Source organism: Lissotriton helveticus, chromosome 5_1 (assembly GCF_964261635.1).
Source record: "Lissotriton helveticus chromosome 5_1, aLisHel1.1, whole genome shotgun sequence".
In the NCBI taxonomy this organism is placed as follows: Eukaryota; Metazoa; Chordata; class Amphibia; order Caudata; family Salamandridae; genus Lissotriton; species Lissotriton helveticus.
The window spans coordinates 451,381,384-451,405,108 of NC_136065.1; positions in this window are offsets into that span (position 1 = coordinate 451,381,384).

Genomic DNA, 23,725 nt, shown 5'->3' on the forward strand with positions numbered 1-23,725 from the left:
CACCAGTGACACTGCAATTTGATATGGAGTACCTGTTGCAATGGACAACGAAACCGGTCAGATACCTAGGGATCCAGCTCCATACAGACCCAGACGTTCTAATACGGGAAAACTACGGGGTGGCTTTTACCAGGTTGATTGAGGATGTGGACGCATGGTGCAAGCTGCCCTTGTCATTAATGGGTAGGATAGCCATCATGAAGATGGTAGTATTGCCGCGATTTCTGTTCTTATTCTATAATATCCCAGTAGTTCTCTCCAGGGCCTTTTTCAAAAGCCTGACTCAAGGTCTCATTAAACTCGCCTGGGGCGGTAAACAGCCAAGAGTAAAGTGGAAAACTCTAACGCTCCCTTATGAGATGGGAGGATTGGGGGCACCGGACATGGAAAGATATTACAGAGCTGCCCAGGCGGCTCATCTGCATACGTGGATACACGGGGATTCTGCTATCCCCCATGTCATTCTTGAACGTCTGTTTGCGGATCCGGCCCCATTGCCAGCCACTGTGTTCTACCCGGCTGATCGCAGCGTCGGGAAACTAGACTCGAAAAAGGCCACTAATCACGCGTGGCATGCGCTTTTACAGGAGAAAAACTGTGTGCTGCTGTACTCTCCACTTATACGATAGAATGGGTGGTGTGGCTTGCCCCTTTGCAAGAGAAAGGAGTCGCACTAGCTCTGAATAAATTGGGAGTTGTAAAGATGGGGGACTTATTTGTCGGCGGAGTGGTTAAAACCTGGGAGCAGGTTTGCCCCCCAGATGTTGCGACCTCGCTATTACTACAATTTCAATTTCACAGGGTGCGCAGCGCGCTCCTAGAGCTATTGGGCACAGATTTTGCGGAGCCCCCGGAGATATTGGAACTCACTTACGTGATTAAAACGGCAACCCCACACAAGCTAATTACGAACTTAGTTAAGATTGGAATTAAACAGCAGGAGCAACAACACTCTAAGGCCAGGATTGCATGGCAGCACGATTTACAAATGCACATAGATGATAGAATGTGGGAATACTGCTGTCCTGCCACGAGAAAGCTGTCTCTAAATGGAAGGCATAGGCTAGTTCATTTCAAGTATTTGCAACGGGTCTATTACACGCCAGAGCGTCTGCATAGATATGGGCTTCGACAGACCGCTGAATGTGAGCATTGTCATGCACAGGAGGCAGACTTCATACATATGGCTTGGAGCTGTCCTGGTGTTAATAAATTTTGGCAAGAAGTGTTCCAGGAAATGAGTGATATCCTGGGAATAGAGATGCCAGCTAATCCGGCATTGGCTCTGCTGGGTTACTCCAAACCATTACCAGTGGCACAGAGACGTCTAGCAGACATGGGCCTGTTGATAGCCAAGCGGGTGGTGGCTATATGCTGGATGAGGGGCCCGTTACCGACGAAGAGGAGATGGGCTAGGGATATGCTGTATTGCAGCACGCAGTCGGAGATTTATAGTGAGTTGCTCCCACCTACGGCCCGGCCCAAGGATTTCTGGAATCTATACAGGACATATTTGCACACTGGAGATGATGAAGTAACAACACAGGGTGAGGCACATGAGAGACAGGACCTGCACACCGCAGACCAGGAAGAGATAGCACAGGGCGTGATGTGGGGCGGACAGGGGCTGGTGGAGGAGGGAGCAGGGCATGATTAAGGGGCCGCTGGACGATATTTGGAGATAAAGGAAGCAGGTAGGGAATCTGAGTCTGAAGGAACCCAGTAGATAGATGTGGTGGGAAAAGGGGGTAGAGCTCTAGCTGAATGGTTAGGCTGAATCATGGACCCATGGGGTGGGTAGACGCGGGTTGATGTGGAACCCACAAGAGCGGACTGCAAGCGTAGACGGATTTCCCCCCCTGGGAGGGTAGGGGTAAGGATGTCAGTAGGGTTGGGTGCGTGCGATGAGCTGAAATAGTGAGAGTCTGGTATGTTGAGGGGGGGGGTAGTTGGGGTTAGTTTTTGTACTTAGAATTATGAACGTCCATTTTAGGCAAGCATATTTCTCAGTGCAGATAGACACGGCAATCATTGGCGGGCTATTGCTCGCCCACAGGCGAGGGGGGCACAACAGGCCCGGCTTTGCGGAGCTGCTGATATAACACAACTACGAGTTCGACCTGTTCTTTGAAAGCCGCCGGACCTCCGGAGTGTCAGCTAGTTGGCTATGTAAGAAGGGCACAAATACTACAGAAGTACTGCTTATGTCTAGCTGCCGGCCTCTGGGTTGTAGGCTACACGCTGTGTACACTGATTGAATGCGTAAATAAAAGTTTTTGATAAAAAAAAAACAAGGTGAACAGCCATGCAATTGTACCCAGTTTTTAATAAATCCTCTCTGAGCCACTTAATCTACTCTGAACTGGAACAATGTTAGATTTTAGTATAAAAACAGTATAAATATTAGAGAAGTAACTGCTTAATATGCCACTTATGGCCTTTTCCCTATCCACTACAGTTGGAGGCCGACTTTAATTGTAAAAGAGATAGTCAGAAAGAGTTCTCCATGAAAGACAAACTATGGTAATTATTGAAAGTTTTCTCAGGTGCAATTTTAGTCTCTCTGACTAAATCAAGTGCAGTGGTGTCCTTATGTCCACAAGGGCAGACCCATATAAAAGCAGTTTTGGACATGCTGTAAGGGTATTATACTACATTTGTGAACCAATAATACAGCATTACATAATATGTAAGATAATAATTTTATCACCAACAACAGTTAATGCTAATTCCTCATTGTTTCTGAAAATTAATTTTTATTATCTTGTTTAGGTCAAGCAGAAATCATAGTATAGTTCTGCCGCTCATGTCGACACCCTTAACAAAGCCATCAAGTGCAAAGAAAAAAAAGTTCTAGTTGCACCCTCCTACATCTCTAACAATCATCATCAGTTGGCATTGTAGAATGTTTGATGATAAGGGTTTTTAGATATATTATGCCGTAATTCACCGGGTGGCCCATTTAGGTTACTGAAACTGAAATCACTCATGTGTTGTACATTTTGACATGGAAAGTCCGGACTTTGAAATGTCAGCAAAACTTGTGGGAATTCTCTTTCTGCATGGAACTCCCCATTTTGAGCTATGACTGTGTTAATATCGGAATTTGTGGTACTGTCACTCATTTCATATGAATCCCCAAGCAAATTTAAAAATTCATGGTATGAATAGTAAATACCACTAATAACTCATCCCCTATAATGAGTGTTCGTAAATATGCTAGCCTCAGGTTTCACTGTGGGAAAATAGCTTGAAACTGGGTTTATGGAACAGCAAATACTTATCCAACAATCTGTGATCAATGACAGATACAAAATACATATAAAGAAATACATGTGTTTAAAAGGTCACATACAGGAAACTGAAAAAGAACTTGGACAGATAGTACTTCGTATCTGAGGGGTGGGCTGGACTGAAAGACCAGGAGTTATGAAGAATAGATAATAGCACCTAAACCAAAGAGCATAGAGGTGACTAGTGTGTAGAGAATGGCCCGGAACAGTTCATACTATGTGCCCAAGTTAATGCACAAGACCTTAGCCTGAATAAGCTCTGAAATTTGTGCATCAACAAAACCAAGATGGTGCAGAAGATTAAGAATCTAACTGTGAAACCAGGCCTGGTCTTTCATAGATAATGAACATACAACTGGGTTGGATCAGTTGTGCACTATCCTTAATTAGGTATCAAACAAGTGACATGTTAATCACAACATTTCATAGCAGAAAAATAAAATTCAAACATATGTATATACATTCATCAGATTTTCTCGCATGAGACAGAAGAGACAGATCAATGTTCTTTATGCATCCGATCATCTGTTTATTCAAAACCAAATTTTATCATCAATGGAAACATCCAAATTGTCATCAATGGACACAGCCAATTGTCATCAATGGAAACAGCCAACACGTGTTTCATTGGTACAAATGAGTACTATAACTTCCTCAGGGCTGTAGACCGGTTAGGATGTCATGAAATGATATTAAGGACGATGAATGAAAAACGTTATGGACCTATAAGACCATAAACAATCGTAGGAATCAGATTTGCCGCAAAGTTGCAAGATAGGCAAACTGTAACAGAAGACGTCATGCCTAATATGAAGAGGTGAGAAGTCCACACAATAAATTTGCAAGTTGGGGATTGCAGGAATGTGTTACAAAATGAGCATATTTTAGCTTGTTAAAGCGAAATGAAGCGTCTCTTAAAGGAAAATAAACTATATGCGATGTACTCTGGAAAAATCGAGACCAGACGCACATCCGGAGTCAAAGGAAGACAATTAAAAAAGTTTCCATGGCGTACATGTAATCACCACAGTTCTGAGTCAGACAACGCGAAGCCGCATGATAACGGGGCAAACCGTGTGCCCCGTTATCATGCGGTAACATGTAGTTTATTTTCCTTTAAGAGACGCTTCATTTCGCTTTAACAAGCTAGAAAAAGCTCGTTTTGACCGTTGTCACAATTACGCTCCACTTCTAACATTGGAAACAGTAGGTTTTTTTAAACCACTTGGTACGTTTTGAGCTTCAGATTTTTTACATCACCATTATTTGCTTATTGTGACATTTATGCTCCTACCTCGCGCTATATCCCCTGTATTTTTCTTATTTCTTTTTAGACATTCCCCCTGAGGAAGAGCTATGCTCGAAATGCATAGGGGATGCATTTATGAATGACGAGTAAACGCATAGCATTTGTGAACTGCAACTATGCAGTGAATTGTTTTGAAATTCTACATCATTTGATTTAAAAACAAATTAATGAAGATTGGTTCAAAATAATCCATTCCTGAATTGAAAGACATTGGAGATTACTTTTTGATTTTCACATTTCAAGGCACTTTCACGCTCAAGGAGGTCTCGAGATTCATCTTACACAGTGTAAGATTTTTTTTGTGGGTCCTTTCTTACACTTGCCAGTTCCTGCTTTCTCTCTTAGTGATGGTTTTTCTGTTTTTCTCCTCCTCTGAGTTTCTGCTTTTGTCTTTTCCTTCTTTTTACTCGGTGAATGTCTGATGAAGAAAAATAGGAGCTGGTCCCCAAAAATGAGTGTCAGTGGCCCCACCAACTCAAATGAAGCACTAATAATCGGAGAACGGTGTGTGAATAGCATGAAGAGAATAGCCTGGAACAGTTTCTGCTATGTCAATGCTCAAGACTGCACCCTCAATAGGTTCTCAAATATGTACATCAGCAAAACCAAGATGTTTCAGAGGGTGTAGAACCTGAGCTCGGGAGCAGGTCCTGATCTTTTCTGTATAAAAGTCAAAGTGTGTCTCTAGTGTTCTCTCTTAGTATGATAAGCATGGCCAACTCAGTGCCAAAAAGGATATTTTTCAGCATTTCACAAATGTTTATTAACAGACTTAATATACTAAACTCTTCATTGAATTCTTTCTCATTTGTCTGATACAGCTTCTGGACTGCAGCACTGGGTGCAGGTGACTGGAAGAAACCAAAAACCAGAGCTAACATTTACAACAAAAAATGATGTGTGCTTATCATTTTGCATTTCGTTTACCAACATCATAGAATCGCATTTGATGTGATCCCTGGGTTTGTTTCTAACCCTGACCACTTTACCAGTGATGGAGCCCTAAGTGTAAATAAAAAATAGTGTGACAAATGGAGGTATGCGATTACCTCTCCAAAAAATGAATTTGACTGATGGGAAATGGGCAGGTGCATGAAAATCCTAAAGAAATTGCACGGTATATAAATAGTAGTTGAAAAGAACAGATTTCCATAAAAGTTCACAAGAATATGGAAAATGTTTTCAATACTTTCATATATAGAGTGCTGAAGTGGTGATAAAAGAGAAGGAAAGATTTGGAATAAAGAGCTAAAGCAGAGAGAGTCTTAGAGAATTCTAAGAGAAAGAAATAAGGTCAAATCACATTGAATGGTTTGTCAAGTATAGATATTTAACAACATGAACAATTGTATAAATGTATTCTGCTTTTAAGACGTCCAAGCTCATGCACCAGCGCTTAAATTAACCAGAATCTTTTTGGGCTTTTGGCATAAAACAGTATAAATATTAGATAACAAACAACTTACTGTGTCCCTTGTGACCTCTTTACTATCTACTGCACTAAACTGAATCTAGTGGTAAAAGAGAACAACAGAAGGAGTTCTTGAAGAATGACAAACTATGAAAATTAATGTAGAGGTTTTAGAGGTGTGGGCTATATGCAGTGCTTGAAATGGAAAAATAGAAGTGCAGGTACTCTGTGCCAGAGTACCCGCTTTTTTCAGAGAAGTGCCAATACTCTCCAATTCAAGCTATTGTTGGTACTCTCAACATAAAAAAAGTGCTGGTATGCTGTACCAGAGAGTACCGGCCCATTTAAAGTACTGGTTATATGTCTCTATAACCCACACAACAGCAGAGGTACCCTGGTTAAGATAATACCAGACCAAGCTAAAACCAGTGTTGAATGTAATGTAAAGGTAATATATTGCATTTGTGACACAGTTGTACAGCATTACAACATGGAAAAGCTTATCATTGTATCACCAACAAAAAGCTTGTGCTAATTCCACATTGAAAAAAATATATTTTTGGGAACTTTTTGGTCAAACAGTAAGTATGAAATACTTATATGATATATACCCTCTTCTTAGCTAAAATTGGGGTAATACCTTGAATTCCATGTGTGGGGTTCCTATCACCAATTCATGGTGCTGTTACTTATTTTTCATGACTCTCTAAATGGGTCTGAAAGTTTTAATATGAGTAATGAACTCAGATATGAACTCATTCTGTATAATCGCGCTCAGGAATATGCAAGGTTCTGTTTTCTCTGTGGAGAAATACCCTGAAACCAAGTATAAATACAGACGAAGGAAATAGTCTGGAATTGTTGTTACTATGTACCAGGGTCATTACACAAGACGTAAGTCTCTCTGTGCTCTGAAATGTGTGCATTAGCAAACATAGAAGGTACAGACGATGAAGAATCTAACATGGGGCCCAGGTCTTTCTCTGATAGTCAGTGTGTCTCTGGCTCTCTCTTTGTGTGATAAGCATGAGTGACACACTTTCCGAATGTGATACATTTACGTTTTTCACAGATATATATATAGGCAGAATATACTAACCTGTTCAATTGATGTTTCCTCAGCGGTTTTAATTTGCTTCTGCACAAGGACATCAGAAATAGGTCGCTGGAGTAAATAAAAAAAAAATCCAGTAACATTTACAAAAAGACACAATAATGCATACTCCTCACATTACACATTGCTTTCACAAATCGATCAGTTTTTATCTGTGTTGATTACAGGGTGTTTGAGGCCCTTGACCTCTTTCTCATTGTTTTTTTTAACTTGTTTTTTATGAAAACTTTGAGGACAAAACACATACATGTACATTTTCAGGATCTTATAGGCAGTATACAGCCAGCGATGTTAACATATCGTATCATGTTTACATACACGCTCTCTCTTCGTTAGCGGCATTACACATACATTATAACAGTGCAACTTTCTGTTTATGTTTTTAAACTATTTTTCATTGGTGATAGAGGCATGTGTGAAGGCCAAGCAATACATTTAAGAGATTGGGCATGTCAATACCACCACGAGGAATTAATCTCACTGAAGGGAAATTGATAAATGTATGAGCACTTAAAGATTGGTCTTGGCATACAAATAGTCTTTAAAAATAGCACCTGCCAGAAACAAGCCATGACATTCTGGGGAAAGTTTACATTACTATTATATACCAATTGGCGATAAAGTATGGTATATTGGGCTAAAGGAATTAGAGTCTTTGAACATTGTAGCGGGCAAAAATAAACAGTCCCCCGCATCCGAAGAACGACCGCCGGCCGCAGATCCTTCTCCCACATCGCCACCAAGACCTGGAACACCCTCCCCACCAACCAACAGCAGACCTAAGACCTACTGGCCTTCAGAAGACTCCTCAAGACCTGGCTCTTCGATCAGTAGCAGCACCCCCCACCCCCAGCGCAATGAGACCCTCATGGGTATGTAGTGCACTTTATAAGTGTCTTGATTGATTGAGATGAGCAATCATACTGTTGAACTCAGGTTTTAGAAAATCCTCGCTAGCCACTTCACCAGCAGCAGCTGGCACAGGTAAATGCGGTGGGGCTGATTGGGGGCTGGGCAGGGTGGGCGGGGGGATGTCGACATACTACAGAATATGTATAATTAAATAAATAAATAATACCCATTCTGTCTTCTGTCGACTTCCCCCCCGCCGCACCCTGTTCCGGTCTACCGCGCTTACCTGTGCCGGCCGCCACTGCACTTAACCTTCACTGAACTGGGAAACATTGTTCTATTTATTTTGTATAAAAGCAGTATATTAGAGGAGGAACTGCTTATTATGCGTCTCTTCGCCTTTTTACTATCCACTGCAGTTGGAGGCAAATTCTAATGGTAAAAAAAAAGCCAGAAAGAGAGACAAACTATGCTAACTAATAAAAGTTTCTCAGGTGCAATTTTATTCTCTATGACCTAATCAAGTGTGGTGGTGCTCTCATTTCCGCAAAGTCAGGTCCATATCAAATCAGTGTTAAACATGTTGTAAGGGCATTATACTGCATTTGTGGAACAATAATACAGCATTGCATAATATGGAAACTTTCATTACTAATAGAAGTGAATGCTAATTCCCTACTTGTTTTGAAAATTATTTTTTATTCTCATTTTTAGATCAAAAGGGAAACATCAGATAGTTAAATATCATGTTGAAAACATTAAAGAGACCACCCAATGCAAAAAAAGCTATTTTTGTCAACTACTTCTTCTCTAACAATCAGCAACATTAGACATGTCCCATCAACACTGATTGGTTGTTGTTACAGACAGTGGTACCCCTAGTTAAGGTATTGCACAGTGGCATTAGCCATTCTGTAGTTATAGTTAGGGTTCCTGGAGATAGAGATTTCTGGCCCTTAATCTCTTTGCACCCGTTAGATGAACATCCATAAAACTTAGCAGACCTACTGCCCATGTTATTCTTAAAGTCCTGAAGGTTTCATTGCGTTTCATCAAGGGGGTGCAAAGAAAAAAGGGGGATTCCAAAATGGGTGTAAAATCCAATGCATTTTACATAAACTTTTGTATTTCGCGTAGCAGGAAAACTGTCAGTCTGATTTTCACAACATTTGGAAGGATTATATGTTATGGTATGCAGATGATATTGTGAGTACTGGAGGTAAGTAGGGAAAGTATGTTATACTTTTTAAGTGTTTTAAATTTAGCTATATCTGTGGCCACGGTAGTCCGGCAGTACTCTCCAGGTATATAGTGATGACAAGTCATTAGCTGATTGGCTAGGCTAATGACTGCCTTTACAAGAGTTGAAGGAAGCCATGTTGTTTTCAGTTCAAGTTTCCCTGTGTTCTGCATTACACGATTCAATGTAGGAAAGTATTAGGTTTGGTATTTTCCCCTACCTATTACCGCTTTAGGAAAGGGGTAATATGTAGAGAAAAATATTTATACGTTTAAATAGATATACTTTCTTTAATCGAAAGTACCGAAGTACCGTAAGAAATATTTTTAAAAAATTGCATATAATAAGACACATAGGGCCAGATGTAGGTAATTCTAATTTACCGATTCTTAAATACCGAATTTTACCAATTCGGTATTTATGAATCGGTAAATTAGAAGGTGGGAGATGTAGGTAAATTTTAAAATTGATTTACCGAATCGGTAACAATCGGTATTTACCGATTTGGTAATATTGCCCATTGATTCCTATGGGCTGTGAAGCCCATAGGAATCAATGGGCAATACCGATTCGGTATTTACTTTGACACCCTCTAGCACCCCAAGTACAGGCATGTGTGACATGTGGCACACATACATGCCCTAAGGGCATGTCTGTGTGTCACATGGCACAGGTGTGCATGCACAGATGTGCATGCACACCTGAATTCGGTATTTTACCACACAATAGGATTGGGTGGTAAAATACCGACTCTTAAGGGCCTGTGGCACTCTTAGGAGTGTCACCTACATTTGGATTTACCGAATCGGTAAAAAAACCGATTCGGTATTTTACAGAATCGGTAAATTTACCGAATCGGTAAATTTACCGATTCTGTAAAATAATGGCCCCTACATCTCAAAAGCCAAATACCGGTAGGTAACGTCCGAAATCGTCCGTTACCGACCGGTATTTGGCTACCTACATCTGGCCCCAGGGGCCAGATGTAAGAGAGGGAATACGCATGCTTGCGTGACAATCCCTGGACATTTTTTGGAGTTGGGGGGTGTTCTGTTGGGGTTAGGGTTGGGGAGGTTGGAACTGGTGTGTCTGGTGAGATAGTTTTGTGACAGCGAGCAGGGGAGGGGACCGAGGGACAGATACCAAGCGAGGGTAGGGGCGGAGAGGGGGCAATGGGGCCTTCGGGGGGTAGGCAACACTTTCTACGCCACTACCATGGCAGGGCATTCAGTGAGAATTGTTACTTGGAATGTAAAGCGCCTTAATAACCCCATCAAGAGGAGATCCATACTGTCTTATCTGGAGAATTTGGAGGCTGATATCTGCCTCCTTCAAGAGACCCACCTGCTTTCACCGGACTGGCACCAGATGAAATCTTCTCCTCCATGCCTGACAAGAAAGCGGGTGTGGCTAGCTTAGTGGCTGGCCGATTCCCGGGAACGGTGGGTGACAAGATTGCTGAAATTAAGGTACGGTTGCTAGCCTACATGGTACATCTCAGGGGACACACACTGGCGGTGGGGTCACTATATGCACCTTACTCAGGGCAGGAGCTCTTTCTCACAGGGTCTTTTCCAGAAGTCCTCAGCAAACAGGAACGGTGGACACTGGTGGGGGGGACCTTAACAAAGTCATAGGCGCCACGGCAGATAGGTCCGGCTACAGGTTTTCACAGACCGGGGCCCTGTCTGAGGAGGCAGGGAATGGCTTAGCTCCCGGGGATTGGTGGACATGGGGCGGGTGGCACACCCACACACCTCCCGATTTTTCTTTTATTCCCATGCTCAGGGTACATATGCTAGACTTGATCATCTGATAGGCACTACGGAACTCAATTCCCTGGTGGGGGACGTGGATATAACGCCAACTGCGCTCTCCGATCATGACTAGGTGATAGTTGCCCTTCAGCTACCAGCAATGCAGAGGCCGGGCGAAGGGTGGCGCCTCCGAGAACACATGCTTCACAAGGAAACGGTGACGGCACAGATACACAAATGCATTAAGGATTTTTTAGAGATCAATGATACAGCGGCCACGTCTTTACCATCTTTGTGGGGGCTCTCAAGGCGGTAGTGAGGGGGAGCTCATCGCTATCTCACCCGCACATAACAAAGAAGGCGAAGAGGGAAGTTCTGGTGGCACAGGTGACAGAGCTGGAGCGGGTACAGAGCAGGACTGGGGCGCAGAGAGTCTGGAGACAGTTGAAGGTGGCTAGGGCACAATTAGAGGGCTGGACATAGACAGAGCGGAATTCACGGCCCTGCGCCTTAAACATTCCTACTATGTGGGGGGCGACAAAAGGGGCCGCCTGCTAGCAAACAAACTCAGGGCCCGAATTCAGCGGGAAAGGATTCAATCTATCCAGACTGAGATGGGAGACGTGGTCCAGACAGATGAGGAAATAGCGACTGCGTGTCGGGATTTCTATGTGGATCTTTATGCCAGGGAGGCCCATTTGAGCTCACTGATGACTGCATACTTACAGGGAGCTAATATGATGTGGCTGAGCAAGCAGGGGGACTGCTGGATGCCCCGATTTGAGTGTAGGAGGTTATTGGGGCGATCTCCCACCTTAAATCTCTGAAGTTGCCGGGTCCGGATGGCTTCTCGGTGGGATTCTACAAGACCTTTTGTCATATCTTGGCCCTGCTTCTGACAAGACTTTTCAACACCTCTTCAGGGGTGGGCTCGCTGCCTCCCGAGATGCTTTCGGCATCCATAGTGGTTCTCCCAAAGCCATGGAAGGATAAATCTTGCTGTGGTTCCTACCGCCCAGTGTCCCTTCTCAATGTGGACCTGAAGCTGTTCACGGGCATTCTGGAAACGCGTCTGGGGCCTCTGATGCCGGGCATCTTAGAGCCTGACCATTCAGGATTAATTCAGAATCGAAAGAGCAGTGACAATACCAAGCGTCTCTTGCACTTAGTCGATAAGGCCCACCGCACGAATATGGATGCTATTCTCCTCTCGGTGGATGCCGAGAAGGCATTCGACCGGGTCGACTGGGATTTTATGGACAAAGTTCTGGCCCACTTTGGATTGGGGGAGAGGTTTTAGGCTTGGGCGGCCAGCTGCTACAGGGCACCCACCACCACCATCATGGTTAATGGGCTATCGTCTTGCCCCTTTGTCATCCAGCGCGGTACTCGGCAGGGGTGCCTGCTGTCACAGCTGCTGATTGCCCTGTACGTAGAACCGCTGGCACAGACCATCAGGGACAACATGAACATCATTGGTATTCCCTTTGGAGGGGAGAGACATACCATAAGCCTCTATGCGGACGACATCATTTCCTCACTTGAATTCCCGGAACAGTCAGTGCTGGCATTCCTGCGGGAGCTGGAGGAACTGGTCACAGGTTTCCGTGTGAATGTGGGGAAATCCATGATCTTACGGCCTCAGCCTGAACAGGCTCAGTCTGGGAAGGGAGACACCGCCTTTGCGGGGATTCAGATCCTGGAGTCCATCCCTTATCTGGACATCGAACTGGCTCCGACTATACAGCGGATAATTACATTGAATTATTCTAAGCTGACCCGGCAGGTTACAAGCGAGTTGCAGAGCTGGACACAACACCCACTATCAATGCTGGGCGCATAGCAGCGGTTAAGATGTCCATCTTACCGAAGGCACTGTACTTATTTCAAACATTGGACCCATGGCCTCCAGGGGGGGACACTACAAATGCTCCTAAAGGCGATATCTCACTTTATCTGGGCTGGGACTCGCACTCGCATGCGTAGAGAGCTGGGTTATCTAGAGCCGGAGGATGGAGGCTTGGGCATTCCAAACTTGGTGGACTATTTTATGGCGTCCCAATTGCGGTATATGGTGGAATGGAGCAGTACGGAATCTAAGAAGAGATGGCTGTTTCAGGACAGAGCGTTCACGAAGCTCTCCTTATGGAAAGTGCCCTTTCTGAAACAGGCAGATCGCCCACAGAACCTCCAGGGTTCCCCTATCACACATACGCTACTCCAGGTGTGGGACGGTGTGGCCGGTTGGCGGGGGCTGACAATTTTCCCTTCCCCATGTCTCCCCTATTTGACAACAGGGACTTCACTCCGGGGTTAGATAAGAGGGCCTTCGCGGGATGGAGAGCGACTGAGTGTGAAGCGGCAGGGCACCTGTTTGATGGGGAGGGGATTCTTTCATTCTCCCAGGTGCGCCAGGACTATTCCGGAGGCGGAAAGATTCCATTATCTCCAGATTCGTCACTGGCTCCTTAACCAGAGGACCGGGAGACAGCCTTTAGGAAACTGACACCTTATGAGAAATAGTTAGTGACAAAGTGCCCTGACAAGAAAATGATCTCAGAGCTAGGGACGGGAGCTCACCAAGAAAGAATATAGGGTGATTTATAATAGAGCCAAACATACAGTGCAAAACACTGCCAGCAGGGACTCTGCCTTCAAGATTGCCAAGTACTGGTATTTAACCCCGAAGCGACTTAATAAAGGCAATCTGGATCGTAGTCCCAAGTGTTGGAGGGGGTGTGGGGAGGAAGGCACGCTGCTTCGCATACTTTGCGAATGTAGAGTCCTGGCCGCCGCCTGGCCGCGAATTCTCGATGAAATAGACCAGCATTTCGAGACATCGATTCCACGATTCCTGGCATACGTCATCCTAGAGCTTAACAATTTGCTGACTTTCCCTCTGAAATCCTGCAGAGGACACCGTTAGCCCATGCTGCTACCTGTGATCTCTGCACGCACACTTTCCCATGTGGGTAACCTGGAGCATATAATTCTTTGCTATGGCTTCTACTTGGCTTAGCTCCATTATACGTGGCCGGACCATCAAGGGTTGTAGGCGGCATGCTGTGTATTGCACCTCTACCAGTACCCCAGGTTTGATGATGTGTTATATGCTTATGAGTTTTTGGAGTAGCCGGCCCGCTGGATTGTAGGCGAAGCCCAGTGAATGATGACGTAAGGTGTCTGGTTAATAATAAAAAAGTATTTAATCCTAAAAACTATATGGCTGATTATTACCTTTGGTAAACATAGCCATCAACCAATGTAATTTCCAGTTGTGAACCCCTTGTACTGTGGTATACCATGAACATAGCATAGTACACATAGCACAAAATATAAGTACATTTTAAATAATGTATAAGTTTTACATTACTATTTACATATACAACCAGAAAATATACATTTACATATTATAAGATATATTTTGCAGATATAAAATGTTCGGGCCCGATTCACAGAACTAACTTAAGACAAAATCCTAAACTTACTACCGTTTTAGTATTCACAGAAGGCACTTACTCATTTTAGTATTCACAGAAGACACTTACCCATTTCAGTATTCACAGAAATTAGGAGTCCTAACTTTAGGAATCCTAAATGCCTTCTGTGAGTACCGAAAGTCTTAAAGTTAGGATTTTTCTCAGTTAAGGAGTAGTAAAGTTAGGACTCCTAACTTTGAACTCCAAAACTGAGAAAAATGTAGGAGTCCTAACGTTAGGAGTCCTAACTTTACTACTCCTAAACTGAGAAAACTCCTAACTTTAAGATTTTTGGTATTCACAGAAGGCATTTAGGTGTCCGAAAGTTAGGAGTCCTAACTTTACTACTCCTAGACTAAGAAAAATCCTAACTTTAAGACTTTCGGTATTCACAGAAGGCATTCAGGAGTCCTAAAGTTTGTACGGCATTCCACTGTAGGCTATTTAAAGTATGCTAATCCACTTTACGACTCTTCAGTATACACCACTATATTGTACACTAATCTACTGTACATTAGTCCACTCTACTCCACTGAACTACTCTGTAAGCCACTCCAGTCTACAACACTACACTCTACACTATTATACTGTTCACCACTGTATCCTATTACACTTTTGTATGCACTGTACTGCTCACTATTCATTGAACCCCTATACTGTACTGCTCGCTATTCATTGCACACAAGTGTAGCTTACTCTATTCCATTATATGTTATTCGACTATACCCCACTTCATAGTACTGTACTGTAGTGTACGCTAATCCACTCTATAGCACTGAAATGCAGTATACACCACTGTTCTGTCCTAATATCCACTGTATGCTATGTATTCTGTTATACTTAACAAGACTACATTCTGCACACTAAACTAAACAACACATCACTGTATATTACTAGACTCTATGCTTCGATAATTAACCCTATTCAATTCTACAACACTCTACTGTATGTTACTCCAGTATATGCCACTCCAATATACGTTTAAAGATTTCACGACATTAAACTGAACATTATTACACTGAATATTACTCAACTCTACGCTACTCCAGTGTATGGCACTACACTTTAAGCTACTCCAGTATACGCATAGCACTGTACCTTATTGCACTACACACCACTGTAGAGTTTGGCTATTCAGCCCTGCAACATTGCACTGTACGGCACTCCAATATATGACTCTGCACTTTATGGAATTTTAATTGAGAACACTACACTGTACCACACTCAACTTTACGTAAGCCCACTGTGCAGTACTAAACTGTACGCCACTCCACCTTATGGCACTCCACTGTACTCCACTCCAGTGTACGCTATTCCACTTTACCCCACTTCACTGTACCTGAGTCTACTGTGTGCCACACAACTGTATGCTATTTCACTATACGATATTTCAATACATGCTCCTAGACTGTACACCACTTCAGTCTATAGCACTCCAATGTACACCAGTACAGTGGATGCAAATATAATCTACAGTAGTGTCAGAATGGAGGGGGAGAAGGGCTGAACAATAAGGACTTACCGGATGACGTGTCTTGTCCCGTGCCCGGCGCTTCCCCATAAAAACCAAATCACAAAACCCTTTTACTTTTTCAGGCCATCGAGGATATCACAGAAATAAAGGAAGGACAAAGTCAGGCATCATTTGAAGGGACAACAGGAAATCCTATCCTGACTGCTACAACAAAACAGGGAGTGGATAGATTGTTCCCCGATGCTGCTCACCCAAGGCCCTTTAAATCGAGTACGTAGAGACCAAGGGGGTGTCGATGCTGTGGACTACACTACAAAGGGAGAACACCTAAGACTTGGCAAGCTGTACGGAGCCCCAGGGGAATGAAGACGCTGATGGGAGGATCTCTCAATGGCAAGAGGGACACTGGCAGGATGCTGCACCCAGCCACGCACCAGGAGGAGCATGGCTCGCCCAGGAATGTGACTAGTTATTCCAGCACAGGTGGTTGGAGGGACCACACAATGGTCTAATTGGAGCCAAAGATAAGGCCACCATGAGAACTTCAGTATTAACGGAGGAGGGAGGTGGACTGTCATAAATTACTGGGGGTTTTGTTTAATCTTTTATTAGGTTTTGCATGCTGCATGAAACTCCTTCACTTGTCTTAAAACTGCCAAGCCACGGATAAGATCGGGAATCTCTTCTGAGACTAAATGGAGCTGGTGATTTATCCCAGTCTGGAGCACCACCTTTAACCACCCCTCTTACTCACTCAACCTGGTTGGAAATTGAGCTGGGCCTTCAAAGACTAAAAGGACCAAGCAGCTTGTGAGAAAGACCAGGTGCATGTTAAAAGAAGAGGATTCCTTCTATTCCAAATTTGTTTCTCTTTTCTTACTCTCATTTGGGCACGACCTTTTATTTGGCTTCCATGACTATAGAGAAATCAAACCCCTCACACCTCACTAACCCTACAAAAGACGGTACACCCAGAGAAAGTTAAGGGCACCTGTATTAACCTTACTCTGGGAAAAAGTATAAGAGACTTACCTGTGGCTTGTTTCCTTGTTTCGAGGGGGCCGGTGGACCAGACTTCCGGCCATTCTAGAAGGAAGGAAAAGAGAAAACAGAAGAGTTGAGAATTTCATCAAGTTAAAAATAACTGTCCAAATAAATACCTATTTCCAAACCCCAACTATCTTGCGTTGTCAATTGCAGGCCAAGCAACCCATGGTTGATAATGTGGGCAGCCTTCCATTGTTACATAATTGATACCGTGGTACAGCAATTAGTACAAGGACAGAGGAAGTTAGAATGGGTATTAGGGAGGCAAATGTCCTCGACCAAAGCGGACAGAGAGGAATTCTGCGATGCTGTCTAGTCACAGTTGGACCATTTGAATAAAGATCAGTTTCAATTGACTTCTGGTTTGGCAATGAGCAGGGGTTCTACTTCAATATTATAGTTACAAAAGCATATTGTGGGCGAAGACCCTGATGCTTTATTGTTATACTTCAAAAGAGCTGCTAGGGCTTATGCTTGGCCTAGAGAAAAGTGCTCTTTTTTCCTCCCTCTTCTGACTAGAGAAGCCCAGGCAGCATACCAAATAATGAACGCCAACGGAGATACCCCATACGAGGAAATAAAGAAATTCATATGGGACCATCTAGGGGTTGATGAAGAGACTTACAGGATAAGATCTAGAAAACGAAAGAGGCCTACATGGAGATACTCCGAAGACCTATATGCTGATTTAACTAAAAGGGGAGGGAGAAAAGGACCAGAAGTGGGCCTGTTCTGGATAGGAACCTTTACCGGCAGCCGGCTCTGGGAGGGCCTCAGGTTGTTAATGGCTGTAATTGTAATGTATATTGCCCTCCTCCTGTGTCTCTGTATTGCCCATGGGTGTAATGTTTGCCTTTTCCTTTGAAAACGAATAAAAACCTTTTTAGAAAAATTTAGATACTAGGTTTTTCTGTAAGTATTGGAAGTTTGTGAGCAAAGGCAGTGCTAGAGATCGCGGGTCACCCGACCAATAATTTCGCCACTTCTGGCTTCGGGCCCATATACTTTACTTTATCATATACATTGATCAGATGACCACACAATCTACTACCAATAATTGTGAGTTCCTTTTCGATTTATTTTCAGTGTACCCAACTTACCATCCACCGTTATGGGTACCTATGACCACGATGGGTCAGGGAGCTAGCTGTAAAAGGAAAGGCAGCAAAATACAAACCCAACTTTTATACTTTATTTTATGAAATGACCACGGACAACTGGAAGTTTTGAAAAGTTTATCTTAAATTCAAATAAGGGCAGTCATACAGCTTTATCAATAGAATACTAGTGCGACAGGGAACCCGCTAAGTGAGAGGAAAACTAAGATAAGGGGCAAGTGAACACGCTATAAATCTGAGCTACTTTTAGCCAGGAAAACTAAGATAAGGGGCAAGTGAACACACTATAAATCTGAGTTACTTTTAGCCAGTTTACGAGAGAAAAACCAAGACCATATCAGGAAGTTGCAAACTGCAATACAGAAAATGATTTAAAAAAGGTAGGGTAACATAGGAACACGCTATGAAATCAAAATGCAAATGACTTTATGAAATGCAATGGTTGCAGGAGAAAGCATGGAAAATTATCACGTGCAAAGGTATGTCTTTATTGAAGCAAAGACAGAAAAATAGAAAGGTGCAGTTTTAAGAATTTCAGAGCAATATTTACCTAGACTGGTGTGAAAACCAACCCTGGCAACGGGTCAGTTAAGGACAGGAAAACCCTCAGGGAAGGATAACCCTCAGTGGGACAGCAGGTGCAGAATGGACACCCCAGGACAGGACAGGAAACCCAGATTCGGATCAGGACAGGACCACCAGGATACGACCAGCACCTGCAGTTCGGAAGCAACGCCTGCGCTCCACCCTCTCTGCAGCTATCAGTCAGGACCCCGATTGGGTCAGCGAATTCCCCAGCAAAGTGCTCCGCCAGCACTTAAGGTTCAGTAAAACCTTCAGAGTCTATGGTCAGATTTCGGACAGAGAGCTCCGCAGCACCTCTGTATCAAGTCACCTATTGAGTGCGTTGGGTCAGTGACAGGTCAGCTATTCAGACAAGTCGGACAATTTTCCCTAGGTGAACCCAGGGTAGATATACTGTTTTGGGACAGGGTACCACCCCCCAAATGTTGCAAAGTGTCAGAATCCCCAATTTCGATTGGTCCTAAGGTAGGATTTGGTTAACACACCAATCAGAACAGACTATTACAAGCCCTACTTAGCATCCTAGGGTGCCGCCTAGCAAGATTTGGGTTCCCACGAGAAGTCGCACGGAATACAATGAAAACGTATACAATTGTTACAATATAGGAACATTTGCTCCATCCTCCTTGGTCAGAGGTAGTTCTCCCAGGAGCATCTTGACTGTGGCTGCCAGCTGGCTGAGTTCCACGGTCCAAGTTTGTCTCTGGCCTTGCATCTGGAGCATGCGCAGAAAGAACCTTCAAAATGGCTCACGACCCATTCGGACCCCCATTTCCCGCGATACATGAAAAGTAAGCGAAAACAAATTAGTACATAAAAATAAATGAATGTATTACATGTCATGATTTCGTACTTTAGCTTCATCATTATAAAAATATACTATGCGTTTAATGGTAAGTGCAACGAACAATTTCACAAGAGCAGCAGCACAAGGTTTCACTACGTTATCATATTACGCATGCGCACCCTTTCCCTCCAAAACTATCTCTACACGAAGTCACGTGAGTGTGACTGACGCATGCGCAGAAGAGGAAAGTCAAGCAGCGGCCATTTTAAAACACGGATTAATCGTATTAGTAAAACACATAGGCAAGCTTCTCTATCATACATATATATCAGAAATAAAAGATATTAGTAAAACATACAATTCGTTACGAGGTTACAACGGTTTCGAGGTTCAAGAATCGAGCAAGTCGCGATGTGAAATCTTGCTCTATCAATCCCCTCTTTGATGATATTTACTATCATCACAAAAAATGGAACCAGATGCCAACTTTCTTTCACACCTTGTACATTTCTATCTCTTCCAACAAGCGATTCAGCTTCTCTTTCTCAGTTTTGGTAGGGTGAGAATTTTTCACCTTTTTATAAATCTGATTATTCATTTCTTCCAATTCAAGTTCATCCGCACTTCGTTTCACTCCTCTCGCATTCACTTGATAATTCTTTCGGTGTTTGCGACATTTGCAACAGACGAATATGAGAAATAGGATAAGACCTATCACTCCAATTGGCATCAGTACCTTTAACAATAAGCTTTTACCTAAACTAGCAATCCAATGACCTACATTGGAGAGACCATCAACCAGTCTCTTCCAGGCACTGTCAACCTCGAGTGGTTTGAGTTCCTTTTCCAAATTAGTAATGTTTTTCACATATCTTTTGAGCTGTACGCTTTTGTCCGGAATGTAAGTGCAACAATGTTGCGCCTTCAACATCCGGTAGACTCCGCCCTCTTTTGCTAATAAGGTGTCAAGAGCAAGTCTGTTTTGCAAAACCATTGATCGGATCGCAACCATTTCAGTATTGACCAGCAGAAATCCATGAGCTGTGTCAGTAGACAGCACATCCACTATAGTGGATAATTTGCAAATTCTGTGAGTGTTCAGAACCACTCCCACTCCAGGTATCAGTGCACTAAAAATACTACCCATTATTTCACCTACGCTTTCTCTTTTGCTACGCACTAAGCCATTAGTGTTTTCACTGCTTCCAGCAATTTCATTCACATGGTATATTCTCGAGAAAACAATGCCAAAATAGCAGCTTCCATACCAGTGATCCGGCAATTTGAAATAAGCCTTGTCTCCACATATATAATAAATTCCCGGAAACACAGGCTCTGACCCATTTTTGAATCCCCAACCTCCAATTACCTTGTAATTGTGTTCACATTGACTGGAACCAATGAAAATGTTATTATAATAACTAGTCTTCTCGCGATGAAGACAGAGTTTCCCTTTCTTCTCGAAATCCAGCAACAAAGCAGGCCCTGCCCCGCCATTTGAGGTGCTTTCCATGTTTTCAGCCCATTTAGGTGTTTTCTGCCTTTTGTCATTAGCCTTTCTTTGGAAACTCTCCCTTCTTTTCTCTGCCATGTTTAAAAATATCTTTTCTTGTTCATGTAATGTACAGGTCAAGTTATCTCTGTGTGCTTCAGCTATGTCTATATTGCCTATAGTCAGAAAATAGTCTCCCATATATCGTATTACGTCACTTTTGGTATGTACAGGATTCCACGAATGGGAAGTTCAGAAAAGATCACGTCATTGCTAGAGTAATAGTACTGCAACGGTCCTCTTTTGTAAAATAAGCTTGCTAAAATACTACAGGAGATTCCATAGGTCAGAGGTAGATGATGATATGTCACGCCTTCAGCCACAGAAGTAGGTAGCTTCATGCAGACATAACAATCTTCTATTTCCATAGTTTCTACATAATGCACTAACAAATTTGCGAAAACATTTAAATGTGTCTTGTTTCTAACTCCGTGGTAATGTAGTCCTTCCTCATCTGATGCTTCTAAGTCTCGTTTTGTCTGTCTGAGTGCTTTCTCACGTCTTTCTACACTTCGTGTTGTCAGTTCTTCAGTGTCGGTAATCTGAGTAGGGTCAATATTAGTATTTTTGCTAACCATAAAGGGAATGAAAACTGTTAATCCTATCCAAATTAATATTACTATAACTATACTACATATACACACTTTGCAGCATGTTTTGCAACAACTGCGGCAAGGTCTACCACTCACGTTTGTATCAGACATTTTGGCTCAGAAGGAAATTTTAACCCCTCTTTGCAGCTCTTCCCAGGTAATTTTATTGCTGAGCAATTTCACGGAGGTTCTTCCTCTTCCTCTGCAGAGTAATCAGGAATTGGTTCTCCGTCGCTTTCGTCAGTAATATCAAGATCCTCAAAGTTTTCCAAGATCAAGTAGGTCCACTCTGGATCCTTGTATTTTTCGTTTTGTCTTTTTATTCTTTCACTCCTTCTCTTGGAGTTATCTTCAGGTATTTCTGCGATTCGGGGACTTCTTCTTATGTCTGCAAGTTTCTCTTGGACTGTTTTTATTCTTAATCTTAGTCTTTTAATATACCTTGGCTCAATGTGCTTCTTTTTCTTGAGTCTTTTAGCTGGTACTGTTATTTGGCTTTCTTCTAATGTCCTTTTATTTTCACTTGTTTGTGGCACTTCAATTTCTGTCTTCTCCCTTTCTGTCTGACTAGTCCCAGGTCTTGTATCTTTTTCTTCTGTCTGGTTGCTAAGCTGGCCTTGTTCAGGTGAGTTTTGATTTTTGCTTTCGAATGTCTCTGTTTCCGTGTCCTGAACACGTTCTTCTAGTTCTGCCTGATCCTGCTCGAGCACTTCGATCCCTTGATTTTCTTCTGCTCGAACTATTACACTATGTCTAGTCTGTCCCTTTTCGATATCAGGAGTCTGTGGAGGAGTATCGATCACTTGTTCTGTCCCTGTCTGACCTTCTTCTTCGTCCTCAGTTTTGATGTGAATCTCAATGATCTGAGGGTCTTCGCCTGTGCCTTGCTCGACCTCTCTATTCCACTCTCTGTCTTCTCTTATTCACTCTCTTGTTCTCAGTGGATCTCCAGTAAGATCGACTATGGGTATCCAATCCTCTGGCCAAATCCTCTGCAGCTCGTCATCAGCTACTTTCGGACCAACGTCTGTGGGCTTCTCGGCAGTACTGGTGCTTGGCCATACGTCATCGGCTGCCTCTGGACCAACGCCTAAAGGACCCTCAACGGGACTGGTGCTCGGCCGTCTGATATCAGCTACTTCAGGACCAACGTCTGTAGACCCCTCAGCGGAACGACCTTCAGCTCCAGGCTCCTCGTCTGGTATTACCTTCTGGGTATGGCTGGCATGGATCCACTTGGGAACACCTGCACACTTCACTGCTGTCGTCGTTACCAGGATTACTTGGCGCTTTTTCCCCCACCTTGGCGCAAGGCAACTTGAACGAGTATGCTTCTTTATCTTAACCCAGTCACCAGGAACCAATTTGTGAACTGGAGTTGTTGGGTTGGCGACGGCGTCTGCCCCAATCTGGCGAGAGATAGAACGCACTTGGTCACCCAGTTGCTTGCAGTATTCAAGTACCAAATCATCAGAAATGCTTAACAGTTTGTATCCTGGTACCCATGCTTGTCTCATCACTCTTCCCATCAATATTTCATGGGGGCTCAGGCCTGTTCTTCGATCTGGAATGCTTCTGAGTCCCATCAGAAAAAGAGGCAAGGCTTTTATCCAGTTCAAGCCGGTAGAATCACATATTTTTGCCAATCTATTTTTTATAGTGCCATTTATTTGTTCTACCACTCCAGAAGCCTCTGGATGATATGCACAGTGCAGCTTTTGTGTGATGCCAAATGCTGTACAAAGCTGGGCCAAAATTTCATTCTGAAAATGAGTACCTCTATCTGAGTCAATAAAGACTGGAACCCCGAATCTAGGTATCAACTCTTTTAGTAGGAGCTTAGCTACTGTTATGGCGTCATTCTGTGTGGCAGGGTAAGCTTCCACCCATTTTGAAAATAAGCAGACAATGACAAGGACATATCTTTTTCCCTCACATCGTGGCATGGTAATGAAATCAATTTGTATTCTCACAAAGGGACCCCCTGATCTCCCAATTTTCATCAGTTCAACTTCTGTTTTCTTGCCAGCGTTGAACTGCTGACATGTCAAGCACCTCTGGCAAAGGGACTCTGCTACCTTCCTGAACTTCTTGTTGTACCAAGTCTGTTGAAA